Source organism: Hyperoodon ampullatus, assembly GCF_949752795.1.
Source record: "Hyperoodon ampullatus genome assembly, chromosome: 13".
In the NCBI taxonomy this organism is placed as follows: domain Eukaryota; kingdom Metazoa; phylum Chordata; class Mammalia; order Artiodactyla; family Ziphiidae; genus Hyperoodon; species Hyperoodon ampullatus.
In genome coordinates this window covers 27,042,738-27,055,644 of record NC_136926.1, presented here as the reverse complement: position 1 = coordinate 27,055,644, position 12,907 = coordinate 27,042,738, and the positions used below count along the sequence as shown (strand labels likewise).

Here is a 12,907-nt window from a genome sequence, read left to right as displayed (position 1 = left end):
AACAGTAAATGCGTAAAATAAATTACCTTGAGAGGGCTGCGCCTGCTTCAAACGTGTGGGTAATGTGAGCAGAGTCGCTGCTGTTCAAAGTGTAGTCACAGGAAAGCAGGGCTGGGGGCTCACAAACAATGGACAGACACACACAGGTTATCCAGAAAGTCACTGTATATGGACTGCACTTTGTTCAACATGGATTTTGGTTTTGTGGACTCCAAACTCAGACACTCGTTCACCTCACAGCCTTGGATTTGTCTGTTTTGTGTGCATGTGTGTGTGTGTGTATATATATATACATATATATATATATACACATACACATATATACATGTGTGTTCATATATATAATTTCCTTTCTCACCATAACATCAATGTCTACTCTGAATGTCATCGTTCAAGAGTGGGGGAAGAACCAAACTCTTCATATGAACAGAGCTGGATAGGGAATGTTAGTTTCAGCAGTTTGCTTTTTCCATTCAGATTATTCCTGTGAGAGCTCAACTGGTTTTTGAAGCCAAACTACAGTGATAAGGATCCTGTGGTCCTTCGGGATGGCTGCCTTCACCCTCCTACCTGGGCCACTTAGACACTTGACATAGGCTACAAAAATTAGTTACCCCATTCAAGGCGGGGCGGAGCAGGGAAAGGGCAAGAAAACCACAGGTAACCAAGGCATTTTTTCCAAATGGTCAGTTTGAAAAAACAAACAACTAAACAAAACAACTTATTCAGAATCAAGAGAAAATACTGTGTGAGTCAGGCTGCGGGACTGCCCTTTCTCAGGACCCACAGCCCCCTCATTTGTTCGTAGAGAACAGTGAGACGGGAAGGCCAGCAGATGTGTGCTTGGGGTGGGGGAGGGTACTGATCACCTGTGGGCACAGATCAAAGGGCAGAGATGCGGAAAGCTGCACCTCTATCTGCTGCCACAGCGCAGGGCCTCCTGCTCACCCACAGAAGTTCCAGAGATAGCCCCCACCCAAGCCTGCACACAAAACATCTCCTTCTGGCTCAACTGTAGCCAGGACTTTTTGAAGGCCAAGTTGGGAAAAAGCCACAAATTTTCCTTTTCCAAAACAGAATTCTTGCCTGCCCATTGGTCAAGTTCTTATTTTCAGCTCGCTTTTGTTTTTGTTTTTTTTTTTAAAGAGAAAAACCAAAGAGAAGGCAGGTGTAATATTCCACACTTGAATCAGTCCGCGGCCAGCCAGAACCTGCTGGGAAGGGACCCCTCCAGGATGCATCGTGCCACCTTGATCTCGTCACCTGGAATTTGAGAGCACAAGCCCTTTACCAACCCACCATGCAGCCGCCAGTCAGCTCTTATCCTCCCACAGGAGGAGCCCAGTTCCGGCTCCAGAGACACTGGCAGCAAGGGGCGACAATCCCCGGACCTCTGGGGGCTTCACCCAGGGCTGAGACCTGCTCCCTCTCTTGGACTGAGATGCGGCAAGGTTCTCGTAAACTCACACCAGAACATGAATCCACTCCATCACCAAGAGTCACCTCAGGACACAGTCTCATCCCCTCCTTGGGGGCTTCTGAAACACACATCTCTCTGACCCAAGCAGGTAGTGAGACATGATGTAAAGGGGGACAGGGTGGGGTATGAGGAATGAGTCACAGGACAACTTCTTGGCCCTCCACGACACTGTGTTTCTATGGGGGGCAAGGCACCCACACCCCAAACTGTACCTGGAGATGCAGGAAAATGCAGGAGCAGAGGGGAAAAAAAAAAAAAGGAACACAGTCACTTAATGCTTCTCTCATGGTTCTCCCCTACCCTGGTTGCGTCACCAAGTTCTCGGGTATAGGCAGGGCCTGCTCTAGCTGGGGGAGCTGCTGCTCTGGGAGTTTGGGGAGTCCTGCTCGTTGATGGTGTTCAGCAGCAGGCAGGCAGGCAGCCGCGGCAGGTGGGGGTGCCCGGCTGGGCCTGCTCCTCAGAGGGCTGGCAGAGCCCTTCCTCCTCGTTGCCAGGGGGCGGCACGTGGCAGCTGTCGCAGAAGTCCAGGGGCCTGTCCAGAGCATCGTCGATGAGCACGTTGAACTCTTTGAGGTCGTCATCGTGGTGGCCCCAGTTGCACACACACACTTCGATGCCCGAGTCACCTGTGAAGCCGTGATGTCTGCTGGGTGTCTTGTCTTTGCTGTCAGGGAGGGTGCTGCCCTGCTCGGAGCTATATTCTTTCAGCAGCTCCTCCTTACATTCAGAATCCTTGTCCAGGAAGGTCCCAGGGTCCACCTCCCCCAGGCCGGCCACAGAGCCGCTGGACTCCATCCCAGGGGCTTTGGTGGCTGCTGGGTCTGCTGGCATGTTGGAGGGCTCAGGGTCAGCAATGCTCGGGGGTCGCATGCTGCTTCTGCTGGGCCTGACAAGGGGCTGCTCTGAGCCTCCTGGGAGCCCCTGGTGGGATTGGCGCCTGGGGGGCTGCCGCCTGTAGGGCCACACTGTGCAGGCAGCTGCTGCTGCTGGAGCTGGAAGGCACTATGGTGGGGGAAGAGTTGGAAGTCGGTTCACCACTTCCTCATAAGGAGGTAGTAAATAGTTTGGCAAAAACCTGAAATAAAATGGCAGTGCTGAGTAATTGTGGGCTTCCGGTAGGCTTTCAGGTTGATTTCAGGTTGCTGCTGTTGGGCCTGAAGGCGGTGCTTGGCTCGGCGGTGGTGACACACGCAGCAGCAGCTCAGGATGAATGATGGTCCACACGAGCCAGAACCACCAGAGTTCATAGTAGTAGTTGCAGCACTGAGACTGTTCACAGCAGTGTCCTGTGTCACAGGTGTAGCTAGCTTTGACTGTTAGTACCCACACAGGTTTCCTTATCCTGCAGGGGTTCAGCCCTGGCTGACAGGGGGCTGGGCAGCGCCTGGAGGAGCAGGTGCGCCATGCCACCCAGGAGCCTTCTCCTCTCCATCCCCCTCCCGCTCCTCCTCCAGCACCATGCTGCCACCTCCCTCCTCCTCCCTCTCCTTCTCTTCCCTCTAAATGGTATAATTGATTTACAGTGTACACCTGAAACATTGTAAATCAATTATACTTTAATTAAAAAAGTAAATGATGGGGGCTTCCCTGGTGGCGCAGTGGTTGGGAGTCCGCCTGCCCATGCAGGGGACGCGGGTTTGTGCCCCGGTCCGGGAGGATCCCACATGCCGCAGAGCGGCTGGGCCCGTGAGCCATGGCCGCTGAGCCTGCGCGTCCGGAGCCTGTGCTCCGCAGCTGGAGAGGCCACAGCAGTGAGAGGCCTGCATACGCAAAAAAAAAAAAAAAAAAAAAAAAAAAGTAAATGATGTTGGTGAATTTTATCTCAATTTAAAGAAAAGGTAAGTGGTATGAGGAGAGATAAAATGGGCTCCCAATTTATAGGGGGACCAGGGAAGACTTTATTTTTTTATTTTTAAAAAATATTTACTTATTTTATTTGTTTATTTTTGGCTGCATCCGGTCCTAGTTGTGGCACATGGGCTCTTCATTGCGGCACACTGACTTCTCTATCTCTAGTTGTGGTGTGCAGGTTTTCTCTAGCTGAGGCACTCAGGCTTAGTTACCCCTCGGCATGTGGGATCTTAGTTCGCCAACCAGGGATTGAACGCGCGTCCCCTGCACTGGAAGGCGGATTCTTTACCACTGGACCACCAGGGAAGTCCCTCAAGGAAGATTTTAAACAGAGCTGAAGGAGGTAGCTGATGAAGTGTGTACAAAGGAATTCTCCTAGCAGAGGATACAGCTTGTGCAAAGGCCGAGAGGTAGGGACATTTTTGACTCATTTGATGACGTTAGAGTAGGCTATAGTGGTTATAGCTTGGGGGTGGGGGTGGGCAGGACATGAGGACCCAGGACAGGTAGTGGAAATGATGGTTGACTTTTATCTTAAGAGCAGTTTAACAGTTTAATAGCCTTTAGGGGATTGGTGAAGAATTTAAAATACTAGTAATAAGTAAAATAAAATGTCACGATTAGCTTGTAGATGGGAATATTTGAGACCAGTTTAAATAGATTTGTGAAAATTACATTTAGTATGAATATTAAATATTGTTTTTTTTTGTTTGTTTGTTTTTTGCGGTACGCGGGCCTCTCACTGTTGTGTCCTCTCCCGTTGTGGAGCACGGGCTCCGGATGCGCAGGCTCAGTGGCCATGGCTCATGGGCCTAGCTGCTCCGCGGCACGTGGGATCTTCCCAGACTGGGGCACGAACCCGTGTCCCCTGCATTGGTAGGCGGACTCTCAACCACTGCGCCACCAGGGAAGCCCTAAATATTGTTTTTTTTTTTTTTTTTTTTGCTGTACGTGGGCCTCTCACTGTTGTGGCCTCTCCCATTGCGGAGCACAGGCTCCGGACGCGCAGGCTCAACGGCCATGGCCCACGGGCCCAACCGCTCCGCGGCATGTGGGATCCTCCCAGACCGGGGCACGAACCCGTGTCCCCTGCATCGGCAGGCGGACTCTCAACCACTGCGCCACCAGGGAAGCCCTAAATATTGTTTTTTTAGATGTCTTTTCTCACTTAGGAAAATTGTCTGTTAGATCTTTTGGGGGGACTTATAATTATATAACTATGGGATCATAGGATATTGGACCTTTTTTCTTTTCTGTTGTTAATATAAGCCTTTAAAGATGTAAATTTCCCTCTAAGTGCTGCTTTAACAACGTTCCACAAATTTTAATATGTTGTGTTTTCTTTTTCATTATGTTCAAAATATTTTCTGATTTCCCATAGGATTTCTTCTTTGACTCAGAGGTATTTAGAAGTATGTTGTTTAATTTCCAAAACACTGGGGAGTTTTATAGATGTTTTTCTGATATTGATTTCTAAGTTAATTCTGTTGCAGTCAGAAAACATACTTTGTTTGATTTCAGTTCTTTTAAATTCATTGACTTGCTTTAAGAATCAGCATAGGTAAGATATATCTTCGTGAATTTTCCAATTGTACAAGAAAAGAATGTGTATTCTTCTTTTGTTGGGTGGAGTCTCCTGTAAATATCCATAAGGTCAAGTAGGTTTTTTAAGTCTTTAGTATCTTTACTGATTTTCTGTTTGTTCTATCAATTACTGAGAGAGGATTGTTGAGGTCTCCAACCATAATTGTGGATCTGTCGATTTCTCCTTTGAGTTTTGTTAGTTTTTGCTTCATGTATTTTGAAACTTGATTCTTGGGCTCATACACATTTATGATTGTTATATCCTTGTCATCAATTGACTTCTTTATAATCATGAATAGTAATATTCCTTGTTCTGAAATCTACTTTGTTATTAATATAGCCACTCCAGCTTTCTTGTTAGTGGTGTTTGCATAGTATATCTTTTTCCATCCTTTTACTTTTAGCTTCTGCCTTTACATTTAAAGTGATTTTCCTGTTGACAGCATGTAGCATGCTTTTCCAGTCTGAAAATCTCTTCCTTGTAGTTGGAGTTCTTAGACCATTTACATTTAATGTAATTATTAATATGGTTGGATTTAAATCTACCATCTTGATATTTGTTTTCTATCTGTCTCATCTGGTTTTTGTTCTCTTTTTCTTTTCTTGCCTTCCTTTGGATTAATTCAGCATTTTTTGGTATTCCATTTTATCTCCACTTTTTTTTTTTTTTTTTTTTTTTGCTGTACGTGGGCCTCTCACTGTTGTGGCCTCTCCCGTTGCGGAGCACAGGCTCCAGGTGCGCAGGCTCAGTGGCCATGGCTCACGGGCCTAGCCACTCCGTGGCATGTGGGATCTTCCTGGACCAGGGCACGAACCCGTGTCCCCTGCATCGGCAGGCGGACTCTCATCCACTGCACCACCAGGGAAGCCCTATCTCCACTTTTGGCTTATTAACTACAGGTCTCTCTTTTTAAGTGGTTGTTCTAGGATTGAAATATGCATCTCTTTAATTTATCATAGTCTACCTTCAAATAACATTATACCACTTCACTTATAGTGTAATAACCTTATAATTGTAATTCGATCTGACCCCATTTTTTTGTGATTGCTGTCATAGATTTTTACTTCTATGTTATAAACTCCACAATACATTATTATAATTTCTTTAAATCACCATAAAATATGAAAAATATGCATATTCATATATACAGTATTTTCAGTTCTCTTCATTTCTTTATGTAGATCGATGTTTACACTTTATGGATTTTTTTGGGGGGGGGGACACACCATGAGGCATGTGGGATCTTACTTACCCGGCCAGAGATTGAAGCCGCACCCCCTGCAGTGGAAGCGTGAAGTCTTAACTACTGGACCACCAGGAAGTTCCCCTTACTTTATTGGTTTTAACATTTCTTATAGTACAGGTCTGCTAGTGTGATTAATTCTCTCAGCTTTGTCCTATTTGAAAAAGTTTTTTTTTCAGCTTCATTTCTGCTGACTATAGAATTCTAGGGTGGCAGCTGTTTTTATTTTAGCATTGGTCTATATATCTGTTCTTACCCTAGCACACTGTCTTGATTACTGTCACTTTGTAGTAAGTTTTGAAATTGGGACGAGTGAGTCCCCAAACTTTGCTCTTCCTTTTCATGATAGCCTTGTTTGTTGTGGGTCTCTTGAATTTCCCTGTGAATTTTAGGATCAGCTTATCAATTTCTGCAAAGAAGTCACCTGGGGTTATAATAGGGATTGTGTTGAATCTGTAGGTCAATTTAGAGTATAATTGCCATCTTAATATTAATTCTTATCATCCATGATCATGGGATATCTTTCCATTTATTTAGGTCTTTACTTTCAGTGAGGTTTTGTAGTTTCTAGAATGTAAGTTTTGTACTTCAAGCCTTTGTTAAATTTATGCCTAAGTATTTTGTTCTTTTGATGTATTGTAAATGGAATTAATTCACGACGTAAAAGTCACCATGGAATAATTTCTTAATATTATCTTCAGTCTGTTCATTGGTACTGTATAGAAATGCAGTTGATTTTTCCCTTTTTCCTTTATTGTGGTAAAATATACATAATTTAAAATTTGCCATCTTAATCACTTTTAAGTGTACAGATCAGTGATATTAAATACATTCATAGGGACTTCCCTGGTGGCGCAGTGGTTAAGAATCCACTTGCCAGTGCAGGGGACACAGGTTCAATCCCTGCTCCGGGAAGATCCCACATGCCATGGAGCAACTAAGCCCCTGTGCCACAACTACTGAAGCCCGCATGCCTAGAGCCCATGCTCGCAATAAGAGAAGCCACTGCAGTGAGAAGCCCGCGCATCACAACGAAGAGTAGCCCCTGCTCGCCGCAACTAGAGGAAGCCCCCGCACAGCAACAAAGACCCAACGCAGCCATAAATAAATAAATAAATTTATTTTAAAATAAATACATTCGTAATGTTTTACTACAATCACCACCATCCATCTCTAGAACTCTTTTCATCTTGTAAAACTGAAAGTCTGATTACAGTTGATTCTTCTATATTGATCTTGTATCCTGCAACTTTGCTGAACTTATTTATTAGGTCTAATTTTTTTTTAGTGGATTCTTTAGATCAGCGGTCCCCAGCTTTTTGGCATCAGGAACCAGTTTCTTGGAAGACAATTTTTCCACAGACTGGTGTGGGGGAAAGGTATGGTTTCCAGATGATTCAAGTGCATTATGTTTATTGTGCATTTTATTTCTGTTATTATTACATTGTAATATATAGTGAAATAATTATACAACTCACCATAATGCAGAATCAGTGGGAGCCCTGAGCTTGTTTTCACTTGCCACTCACTGATAGGGTCTTGATATGAATCTGTGAGCAATTAATTTATTATGGTCTCTGTGCAGTGAAACCTCTCTGCTAATGATAATCTGTATTTGCAGCCGCTCCCCAGCACTAGCATCACCGCCTCAGCTCCACCTCAGATCATCAGGCATTAGATTCTCATAAGGAGCATGCAAGCTAGATCCCTCGCATGCACAGTTCACAGTGAGGTTTGTGCTCCTGTGAGAATCTAATGCTGCCACTGATCTGATAGGAGGCGGTGCTCAGGCGGTAATGCAAGTGATGGGGAGCGGCTGTAAATACAGAGGAAGCTTCGCTCGCTCCCCTGCCACTCACCTGCTGTTGTGTCACCCGGTTCTGAACTGGCCACGAACTGGTACCGGTCCATGGCCTGGGGGTGGGGTACCTCTCCTTTAGCTCATGTCATCTGCAAATAGAGATAGTTTTTCTTTTTTCTTTCCAATCTGGATGGCTTTTATTTCATTCTCTTGTCTAATTGCCCTGACCAGACCCTCCAGCACAACACTGGGTAGAAGTGTTGAGAGTGAACATCCTTATCTTGTTCCTGATCTTGGGGGGGTAAGCTTTCCATCTTTTACTATGTACAATGTTGGCTGTGGGTTTTTCATAGATAATCTTTATCAGGTTGAGGAAGTTCCTAGTTTGTTGAGTGTTTTTTCTTTTTTTTTTTTGGCCACACCGGGAGCATACAGGATCTTAGTTCCCCAACCAAGGATCGAACCTGTGCCCCCTGCCATGCAAGTGCGGAGTCTTAACCACTGGACCACCAGGGAAGTCCCTGTTGAGTGTTTTTATCATGAAGGGTGTTGAATTTTTTCACATGCTTTTTCTGCATCTATTTCAGAGCTGGTTTTTAAACTTTGTTAGGGCAGGTCTGAAATAGCTTTTGCGACGGGTAGTTTAGCCCCACTGCTGAGGTGTGGCCCTTCAAGTTCTCCACTGAATGCTTTGTGGGTTTTTCGCTCTGGCTGGGAGTAACTCAGACTCCTCTCAGCTCTGTGAGAACCCAGGAACCATTTATCTCACAGTTCCTTGGTTGTTTTTTGCCGAACATTGTGGAGTATTACCCTACCCTGGTCTGTCTGAGTATATTCATCAAAGACTCAGGGGAACTCTTGCAGATTTGTGGAGCTTTTTTTCTGTTGAGCTCTCTCTTCTCCAGAATTCCCAGCTGCTTTTAGACTTCCAGTACTCCCATTTCTGTCTCCTCAGCTTAGTGAGACCAGCATGATCTGCTTGGGATGCGCTTCCCTTTTTGTGGTCCAGGATGCATCTTCTGGCAGAAAATCAGGGCAGCTGTAGGGCTCACCTTGTTTCCTCTCCTCTAAGCATTTCAGTCCTGTGCTGCTTTTCCAGGGTATGAAACCAGTGGTTTCATGTATTTGTCCATTTTTCTGTTGTTTCTTGGCAGGAAGGTAAATCCAGATCCTGCTGTTCTCTCGTGGCTGCAGGTGGAAGTTCTTGGCTCGCCGGATTTTATTGCTAGAGCAGACATTGCAAAAATCTATCTGTTCATCCTTTTATACCTGGGAAAGCTGAGGCTTGAGGGAGATGATCTGTCAGTTTGCCAAAATTGGCATAGTTTTAAGACACAAGCATCATGTCACAATCACCTTTGTCTATCATGCTCGCTCTGAGTCACTTAGAAAATGTTGACTTATGTTCAGTGTTCTTTAAGGGGGCAGGACGTAGGAGAATGACAATTTAAAAACAGATTTAACAACAACAAAATACCACTAATACTTAAAGCATAATCTTCAGTTCTCAGGGACTTTTGTTTCTCCAGGAAGACTATTCCCAGGGGTTTCAGATAACAAAAGTTGCATACTTAAAAGTTTAATTGGCCAGCTTGTAATGCTATTATTGTAGCTTTATTTTGACCTACATACCTGACCTACACCCACTCTCATGTTGAGTTCTCATCTGTGGTGTTCTGCCCACTCATCCAGACTTGTGAGGGCATCTTATTTTCTCTAACTTGGTTCGGCATTTCCTTACTTTGGCAGTAAATTCACCTCAAGGCATCTCTCTTAACAGCCTTGGGTTATAGTACTGTCAGGGCTTCTCAAAGTCTGAGGAAGTTATCTCTGTTGCCTCCTGTGGTCTGTTCCTTACTGGCCTCCTCAGAGTGGCGTGCAGAGCCAACCCTTCTGGATCCTTTTCATAAATGGGAGCGACCCTGTCCATCTCTTTCAGATTTTGAGCTTAGTGACCTTTTATAATGACAGGCTCTTCCCCCCCTCACCCCAAAGAAACCAAACTACTTGTTAATTTGTTGTAAACTTCTGAAGAAAATCATTCAATGTTATTTTTTCATTTTTTCTTCATTATAGCGTTCAAGCTTTATTCTGCATTAGAACTTTGACCTCTCTGTGCCTCACTTTTGTAAGCTGTAGAATGGGGATAGTTAATGGGGATGTGGTGGGCACGTGACCAGGGGGACACAGTCCCGTCTGCAGGGGACGGAAGGTAAGTACACAGGGGCTCCAAGGTAAGACATGAGAAAGGCAGGCATCTCAGCCCAGGGTTCTTGGTGGGCTCCTGAGAGGTGTGAGGGGATAGACCTGATGTCCAGAGCAGCTTGACAAGCAGGAGAGGGGGAGCTGCGTCTTAGAACGATGGGAGGGTTTTGTGGGGAGACGAGACAGGTTGAGAAATGTTGCAGACAGTGGAGACCCTGGAAGTGGCCTGGCAGAGGTCCAGGCTGGGTGTCGGTATGTGGGAGGACCTCCCTTGCCAGGCTGCGCATGTGCATGGAGTTTGTGTCGGAGTTGGGGGCCAGTGGGGGTGCATGAGCGGGGCCAGTGGGGGTGCATGAGTCGGGGGACAGAAGTCAGGGGGTCTAGGGAAGTGCCTGCTGCCTGAGATCATACTTAACCCATCAGGGCCAAGTTGCCCAACCTGTGAAGCAGGATGGCACATCATCTCCTGAAAGTGGACGCTTGGCAGCCGAGGCCGCGCCCTCCCCCGGCCTCTGCCTGGGACCCTGCCTGTGATTGGGGGTCGTCAGTGGCCCTCAGGCCTGGGGCCGAGCGTCCTCTCAGTGTGGGGGTTGGGCCTGTGTGTGCTGCGTGTTTCCTTAGAGAAATTTTACCAAGGAAAGCTCAATGTCACAATCCAGTATTTCCGTGATTTTTTTGCTAATGAAGTAATTTAATCAATTTGGTTTTCGTTTACACAGAGCTGTGGAGCATTTTCAAGGCTGCTTTGTGAGGTTGAGCTTGATGTGCCTGGGCTTCCTTTCCCAGGTGGCACCGGCCTAGGTCCCCACCCAGCCACCCCTCTCTCTGCAGCCACGCACCTGCATCAGGGCCAGATAGCTGCATCACCTGCTTTTTAAAAACCTTCCTACTTAGATTGAAACTCTTGGGGAAGTTATAGTTAAGTAGTAGTTGTTTTGCTGATATTAAGATGTTAGAATTAAAGAAGTTGTAGTAGGACTGTTGTATGTAAAAAACATCTACTTCGTTCAGTTGACCTAGATTTTCTTTCGGTTTTATGTTACTTCTTTGTTCTTGGATTACCCAGATTCTATCCATTGAAATATTATACACTCTTCTCTTATTTTCTGAGCTCTAAGAGTATAAGTATTATTGTCATTTTAGAAATAAGATTTGCATTAGTGGCAAAATTGTTTCTACTATTTAAAATTTTTTTCTGATTCTGCAGTTAACAGTATTCCTTACAGAAAATACAGAAAAGAGTAAAGAAGGAAATAAATATTGCCTGTAACCTGATTAATTTTTATATCTTTCTTGATAGGCAGTCCAGGTTTTGAGTTTTGTTTACAACTCTGTGACCAACTGTATTAGTTTCCTATTGCTGTTGTAACAAATGCCCACAACCTTAGTGGCTTAGAATAGCGCAAATTTATTGTTTTATAGTTGTTTAAAAGTCTCACTGGGCTAAAATCAAATAAGAGGACTTGTTAGCACCATTTGTCACACTTAGTTCATGCTAACTACCTGGTAACTGGAGTGATGGACTGTGTTAGCTGATTGGCTTCATCCTCCCACCTTTATGACAGGAGGTGGTTTTGCAACTTGGAGCCTGAAGCCCATGGAAGTTAGGCTCCTGTCCTCCCCAGAGATGGGGAGATGGGCGCTGTCTCCCTCGATGTGTACATTCCAAAGAGATGCTCTCCAGGTCCTCGAGAAGGACATTCCTAAGTCATAAAGCTCGCAAAGTGCCAATCTAGTCTTCAAAAGAATTTATGCACCATTCCAAGAAAGGAGGAAATCCTTCCTTTGGCAAGTTTTCTAGTGTGAGTTCTCAAAGAAAGAGAAGGAGAGGGACAGCTCTTCCCTTAACTTTCAACCGGGAGAATTAACGCCTCTTACACGACCTCATCTCTGGTCCTCACCCAGGTTGTCTGTCCCCCTCTGGAACGAGGGTAGGGCCTGGTCCGAGGTTCACTCTGCATCCACAGCGCCCAGGGCAGCGCCTCCCGCAAGTAGTGCCCAGTGAATAGTGAGTGAATGAGTTACAGGCGTCCTGCTTCCGTCGACCCTCATAGGAGCCATTGAAAGGCCATTACTGATGCACAGTGCCATGGACTATGCTCGCCACTTGCCATGGAGCAAGTCCTGAGCCCAGGTGAGGGCTGTGCCTCCGTACCTGGCCCCACAGGGACGCTGTATAGACGGGAAGCTGAGGCTCGATGTGTCGCCTGGTGACTCTGGGTCTAACTCCAAAGTCCAAGTGCATTTCACTTCTACAGAAAAATACAGCATGATCCTTACCCTGCCCCCCCAAAGCCTCCAGGGACAGAGGACAGGACTGAGAGCACGAGCATATAAAATCTTAGGCTTGTCTGTGTTGACGTGTGGGACTGTTGAAGGGTCATCTTTTCTGTACAGTTACAGCTTTTCCATATTTAGTAATGAGGTTGGGCCAGTCCTGCCTCGTTTCTGAGTCTCACTTTGTCCTCCAGCCTTGGGGTCCCCCCCCAGGTCTGTGTTGCCAGGGGTGGGGCCTGTGGGAGGGCTTCCGCAGGCCTCGGGTCAGTGCCGGCTCAAGGGTCAGCTCTGGATCTCAATGGCTCCTTCTGATATAATCCACCTTGTGGTGGATTTCTTATTTGCAGGCGTGTTTCTTGAGAGCCTTGACTGTCTGTTATGTGAGTGTGAGTCTCTGCAATGATCACTTTACCATGCTTGGTCTGCAGCTCCTTCGTGTTTTATTTCCCCTGATCATGAAGCATG

The 12,907-nt window shown here is 45.9% G+C and overlaps 1 protein-coding gene and 1 pseudogene across 4 annotated transcripts in view; one reads left to right on the top strand and one right to left on the bottom strand.

Moving 5' to 3' along the window:
• Nucleotides 1-12,907, top strand: part of PI4KA (phosphatidylinositol 4-kinase alpha) — a gene marked incomplete at its 5' end in the record, with an annotated part of 95,569 nt that overhangs the window by 8,323 nt on the left and 74,339 nt on the right. The gene's annotated exons all lie outside the window — the stretch shown is intronic.
• LOC307062248 (WW domain binding protein 1-like) lies at nucleotides 1,824-3,453 on the bottom strand (annotated as a pseudogene). Its single transcript has one exon. The product of its transcript is annotated as a WW domain binding protein 1-like (transcript).